Consider the following 7,221-nt stretch of genomic DNA (forward strand, 5'->3'; position numbering starts at 1 on the left):
TCACAAAATAATGTAAGGTAAGGCAAGGCAAATTTATTTATATAGCACAATTCAACAACAAGGTGATTCAAAGTGCTTTACAGAGACATTAAAAACAAAAACAAATAAAAAGCATGATTTAAATTTAAATGTAAGGTACTCTCTGTGGCGAAAAATACTTATAAATTCAAATACAAAACTAGACCTTGGTTTATCTCCTGTCTCAGATCATCTCATGATTATGTTTAAATCCTTGTTGCCCTGTCCCACTTCCTCCCCATCCCAGCCTCACTCCTTAGCTCAGTGCATAAACCCAGGAAGACTTTTCTCAAACACATTCACACTCACTCACACCTCAGCTGTGCTTTCTTCCTGTACTGACACTCTTTAATGCCTCTTACTAGGCACTGGGGACTATGTAGCCCCCTTAAAATTAAAAAGACTTAAGAAAAGCACCTGGTTAAATGACTCCACCTGCTCCCTAAGACAAGCATACAGACGGGCTAAGTGGAAATGGAAGTAAGGCAAAGTCCAAGTGTCAAGAGAGGTGACGAAAGCCAAGGAAGATTATTAAATAATGAAATAATTAATTAATGTGGATGCCAACAGACCTAAAATAGTGTTCTTATGAACGCTTCTTATTGACCCCTAGACATCTTTCCAGTGCAATGTTTGAAGGAAGCTTTTTCTGCTCTATTCTTGAATGCCTTTACAGAGAGCACAGAATCTGCTATTGTAAGGGTGTGCAATGATATCCTGCTCAACTCAGTTCACATGCAGTTTAGTCCTACTAGAACTCAGTGTGATTTTCAACACAACTGAATGTGACACCCTCATAAGAAACCAAGTGGATGAAACTGATCTTAAGAGCCCAGCAATGAAGTGCTTTAACTCTTTTAAGAGAAAGAAGCTTTTCGCTCAAAGTATGAAATTGCTCATTTTCCCCTGTTCCCATTAAATGTGGCATCCTCTGAGGCTCCACTTCAGGACTTCTTCTGTTTTCATTATACATGCTTCCCCCAACTCAGTTTTTGAGAAATATACAGAAACATGTAATATTACTACTGTGCTGATTATGCAACACTTTTCGTATTGTAGGTTCTTCTCATTGGCCAGCCATTCATTTCAGAATTCATTTAGATTTTTCTGATGACTTTTAAAGCCGTTCTGGGTTTACATCAAAATATATCTCAGATCCTCAGACACTGGTTGTAACTTGAGGTCCTCAGCCAAGGGTTTTTTGGTCATCCCACAAATTCAGCTGAGGACTGGTGAGTGACTGGTATTGGTCCACTTTTAATAATTTCCCTGTGCCTAGACTTCAAGATGCTTGTATGTTGTTTTTTACAATGTTTTTTCATTGCTATGATTTTTCATCTCTGTGCCCAAAGAACAAGGCTAAAAACAAATATTGGATACTCATGATTTTAGGGGCCCCTCGGGCATGGTTCTAGCAGTGAAATCACACCATGGACCCAGAAACACCTCTAGAAGTCACTGCCTGTGAACACAGTTCACAAATGCAGGTTAAAGCTATGTCATGAAAAGAACAGGCCATATGTGACCAGCATCCAGCCATCTTCTATGGCCAGAGCTCATTTAAAATGGACTTTGATGCTGTTTTCCATGACGTGTACTTTTGGCTATATTACCCTATTAATGCATCTATTCCTTAAATGTATTCTTCTTTTCCACTTTAACTACATTGACTGTACAGGGTCAGCTCCTGCTGTGTTTAAAAGTGCTATGCAAAAAGATTTACTTGAATTAAAAGAGTGACTTAAGATTTACAAAAGAAACCATATTTTTAAGGAACTAAGCTTTAAGTTTCTCTTATATAACCTTTAGCTTCTCAGCTGTTTTGCTTCAGGAGTACAAGTAAGTGAACACATTGAGGTCAGATCATCATAAGCGTTAACATCAATATCTCAGCTGGGTGTTCGTGAGTTTCGTGTTTCTTCAGTCGGCATTTTGGGTGCTTTAACGTCTAGCAGTGGTGGAGGATTATCTCTCTCCAGGTCCCATCAGACTGCCAAGAACAGATGGTTTGGTTGAGCTTTTGGAGAGTTTCTGTAGCACACAGCTTTGATGAGTGACAACAGCATCAATGCCGTCATTGAATACCGCCTCTAATCTGGAGTCTCAATACACAAGAGGCTCTTAACAGTGCCGGGAGTCAGAGAAAAAGCCACTCGATGCATCTTTGCATGTTTTTCACTCAGAGAGAAGAGGAGGAAGAATAATGCAAACTGATTTCCTGAATATTTCCAAATCGTCTCAACACATGTTTGATGGAAATCTACCGGTTTTCCACTAGGTATGCTTTTGCATTTGACAGTTTAATTAACATGTTTGCATGACTAATTTGTTCATCTTTAGGGATCATTTCAACCTTCATGCACCTCCACCTATTTTGGGTCCAGCATAGAATACATCTGTTCCTACCTGCAATGTTTGGACACCAAGGTAACACAGGCACATGTCCTAGACATAGTGACATAGATTAAATTTCCCTGCAGGGCTGACATATGGGCTTGCTGTATGCCAGGGTCCTGCTGTGCCATTTTAGACTCCTGGCACACAAACAAGCCTCAAGCACTGATAAAAGCCATCATTTACTCTAAGATTTTTTACAGCCTTCATTTATCTGAGAAAACTGGCGTTTTTATCAGTTCCTCATAAGCCAGTTTTTAAGCTTGCTACTGTGCAAGGCTTAGAATATGAACTGTTATTTCAATCACTGGATAATTTTCTGCATGGAACAGCTAGCAAAGTAACAAAGTCAAATAGTTCAAATGGCATTTAAATTATTTCCTCTTTTTCTGCACTTACAAAAAAAGATATTTTGGGAAACAAAATACTTTACTATGTTTAGTTAAGTTAATCCAAAAGCTTCATACATGGTTTTTATTTATCTGCTTTTTTTAATGCTGATGCAACCTAAAGCAACGGTCAGCATCCTGCTTCTCAACTTTCTAGGGGTTTTTTGCTTCAAGTATGACTCCAAATGTATTAATTAATATATTTCTTTCCTTCAGTATTGCCTCTCTGTGTCAGTCGTTTTCAGTTACCACCTTCTGATTTTATCACATATCCAACTCTCGCACAGTTTATTGATAAATATATTCATGCTCAGCGTCTGTCTGCTGCTGCCTGCTGCTTCCAGTTAAAGCTGTTAGTCAGCCTGATTTCTCTGAATAGTGTGACATGTTTGAGTTGATTTCTGGTTTATAACCAAAATGACAGGTTGTTTTTTTTATATAACCGTTCTTCCAGGAAAGATAAAAGTCTAGCTCTCAAGCTTGATATTTTAAATTCAGACAAGAGAGTGATATTGTAACGGTCTGTGCTGGCAGACCGTGGGGATGTAGGGAAGGAGGACCCAGGCGCGGTGCTCTGTGTGCGAACAGTGCATTTATTTACAGTGTGTGGTACAAACAACAATAAATCCCGTGCTCTCCCGACTCCCGTGACGTGTCCTCCTCCCAGTGTTAGTGCTCCTGTCTCCGCTTCTCCGTGATGAGCACCCCGTGCTCGCTGCCCTCTCGTCTCTCGCTACTCCTGGGGACATAAGAGAGAGGCAGCTGTCAGACACACAATACTGCAGGAGACTCAAACTAAGAACTGGTCGAGAGACTAATGTGAAGCCACGCAATGATCCAGCGTCGGAGAGAGCTCCACCACACTCTCAAGTAGCTCCTCCGACGAGGCCTGATCAGCTGCAGGTGTGACATGGTCTTCAGGTGTGGCCAATCGCCTGCCAGGGTCACACCCACACAGACACACATATGCAGGAAGAACGAGGGACAGCAATACAAAATACATATATTATAATATTAGTCCAAAACTGCTCAGGGACCCTGACAGATATTGATTTTGTCACCTCTGTAATGTGTTGTTTTAAAGTAGTAAACTATTGTTTTAATTATGAGTGACATGTGGGTTTTGTTTGTGTTTGCTGATGACTGTTTGCTTGTCTGAGTTTTTGCTACAGTCTGTTTGCCCATGTATATGTTGCTACAGCGATGACTCAGTGCATCAAGCAGCCCACTGCCTGGACTCCTTAACAACACGTCCAGTGCTCTCTACCAATCTACTAGCTCCACACACAGAAACACACAGAGTTCCACTGCCTGTAATGATACTCCAGCTCTAACTCCATGATGGACCTTAATGCATCCTGACATCTGCACCAGACTTGAACAACCTAGTTATTAATGCAAGACACTATAAGGTTGTCTACAGCAGTTCATGCAGAAGATTTCTGTGTCTTCTGTCACCTCATCTGCTCTGATCCTCCCTGACCTACAGAGTGTAAATCCTGTCATGCAGCTCATATTGTTTTGATGCTTGCTATGTTCACAACATTTAAGTGAAGGTGTGAGAAATGAGTGTGAGCGTAATGAAAATGAAGAGCAGAGGTGTGAAAAATGGAGGTGTGAGTATGTGTTAGAATGTCGCTGCTAATTTGTGTGTGAAAGTAGTTTTTGTGGCATCTTACTATTGGTGTGTTATTTGCAGTAGCAGCCAATCAATAAGGTGCACGAATATGGCACATGCCCACCCTCAAAGCTTAATTCAGAGTCAACAGGCGAAATAAATAAATTCTTAAAACCTATTTTCATCCTGTATTTTTGCTGGGATAATCCGCACCCCACCTGTAGAGGATCTCCAACATTGGAGCTCACCTTCCAGTTTGAGAAACATTTCTTCAGGGTGATCATATGGGACAAGAATAATCTTTGTATGCTTGCGGAGTAACCTTTCATGTCATGATTACTGTTATTTCAGCTACTTTCCTGCCCTATAATCATCAATTTTGAACATCTCTAATGGAGACATATATTTTACGTGTGATATGTTTATGTTGGAGCCAACCAAATGTGGCATCGTCTCAATGTTCAACTCTGAGACAATGCATAAAAAAGTTTTACAGTCTCACATAAACTAGGACGCCCTAGCTTCCCCTTGATCCTGTTTCCATCTAATGAGTTGAGTGAATGACTGTTTAGAAATAGACCTAACAGAAGGAAGGCTGTCTATTCTTAGAGGAACAAACATTTCAAACCATTTTGTTTTAGACAAGTGTGAAAGGATTAAACTAGATCACTGGGATATATTGCACTACTTTGAGTTTGCAGTTTATTCACCTTCCTTCTGTCTGCTTTTTTTTTCAACAGACTCTTAGGACACACCTATCCATTAAAACAATATTAGCCACTACCTTTATCTAAGTTCAACAGAAAATCCTATTAGGATCCTATTATACACATCTGCAGTCTGCTTGGAGTCTGCTCAAAGGTGCTGGAGGTCACTTGGCGTCTATAGCCATTATATTTAACGTTATAGACAGAGCTTGGAATTTGATTTACATCACTTCCAATGCAAAGTTAGTCTGTTCTTTTTTTTGTCTTTTTTTTTGTAAAAACCCTTCTTCTTGCCTTAACTAAGAATTGTGCAGATATGAATAGTAACAGATGGCTTCATAACTAAGCCACAATCAGATTCTCACAGATGCACAGACTTCTTTTACTTTACATTTTGCCCCAACTTTGGTTTTAACTCTGAAGCATATAAGTGTTTCTTGACAATCAGATTAAGATAATATTATTACATTTTATGGCATCTGTTTTGAAAGAAGCAAGTCTGGAAGTTACGTCTACTTCTTTCACTCTTTTGTCTCTCTCTTATAATATTTCTGGTGTGATTTTCTCAATCTGTGGGACCAAACTTCATAAGAATAATGATCATTGTGTTACTCGCACCCTTTTGTGCCTATAGCAGCATTTAAAGGTTTCAAAGACACCTTGCATCATGGTAATTAATCGCAAGATGCCACTGGTTCTTGCGATTGGTTATGTGCATGTGTGTACAGATTAACCCCAGGGAGGAAGAGGCTCTTCTTTCTCAGCTTCCCTGCCCTTTCAGCGAGAAGCTGTTTGGTGTCTGAGTCAGTCTGGTGAAACACTGGAATTTCTGAAGGTTTTGCTGCATCAAGAACAGGAGACAACAGGGAGACAATGCAGCACAGACACTTGGAGAATACTTGAAATATGAAGGAAAGTCAGACTTAGACTTAGACAAGGGCACAAATTATTTAGTACAGCTCTCAAATAAGGGAGAACTGTCCTGCCTAGGCACAACGACAAATCTACAAGTTTCTGTGATGGGGAAAGTTATTGGCAGCTTCTTTATGACGACCAAGCGGTGGATATTTCCCTCTCTCTCTTTTGTTGTCCCTTTTATTTACTCATGAGAATCAAATCTCTTCAAAGAGCCAATCTTAGTCTAGCAGCATAATTGGATTTGTTTTTTTTTTTTACTTTTGGCTTATTGTACCGATCGACCTGGACTAAAGAACTATACAAGAAGGTCATCAGGTTCCCCTTTCAACCTCTGTATTCTCCGGTTTCCATTGTCTTTATTTTGTACATTCATAAAAATAAAATTCTAACATTTCCTCCTAGTTTTTGTGAGCTTTTAAAAGGGAACATAAGATGAATGCCAATTTGTGTTATTTTTGACTCTCTCTTGAGTTTCTTTCCTACAGAGTTCAGTGTGAAATTATTTGCAGTGTCACTTCCCAAATGGACAAATTGCAAAGAAGAATCATATTGATGCTGCTCATATTAAACTCAAGCAGACAGGTGTCAACTGTCAGTTTGAATAGGATCGAACTATGAATTTTCTTATTGTTGAAACAAGGAATACGTATTATTTGAAAATTCACACATTTTCAAATCCTTCATATTTTGCTACGGAAACAGGTGAGTGCAAATGGTTGTCTGTCTCTATGTGTTAGCCCCGCAACAGACTGGCGACCTGTCCAGGTTGTACCCTACCTCTCGCGCTATGGTAGCTGAGATAGGCTCCAGCCCCCCTGCAACTCTGATAAGGATAAACCAAAGAGAATGGATGGATGGAATATAACTTACAACATAACTACAACCCTTATCTTTTCTGTGGCATCCATATTCATATTCCCAGCTCAGATTCAATAACTGTTTCCATGGCTTGCTGTTTGCTTGGTGTTTGCTTTGTTGCTGCACCATTTTAAAAGAGGCTTTTTGTTTATTTTGCTTTTCCCCTACAAGCACATGTCCATTCATACCATTCAGTATACAGGACTAATACAGAAAACAGGCATGATTAAGCAGTCAATGTCTTAACGGTGCAATAAACAGCATAAGCTGCAAAATGGGTCTAAAATTAGTAAAATAGTCTGTTTGCAGCCAAAGGTGG

The sequence above is a fragment of the Oreochromis aureus genome, linkage group 2 (genome assembly GCF_013358895.1).
Source record: "Oreochromis aureus strain Israel breed Guangdong linkage group 2, ZZ_aureus, whole genome shotgun sequence".
NCBI lineage: Eukaryota > Metazoa > Chordata > Actinopteri > Cichliformes > Cichlidae > Oreochromis > Oreochromis aureus.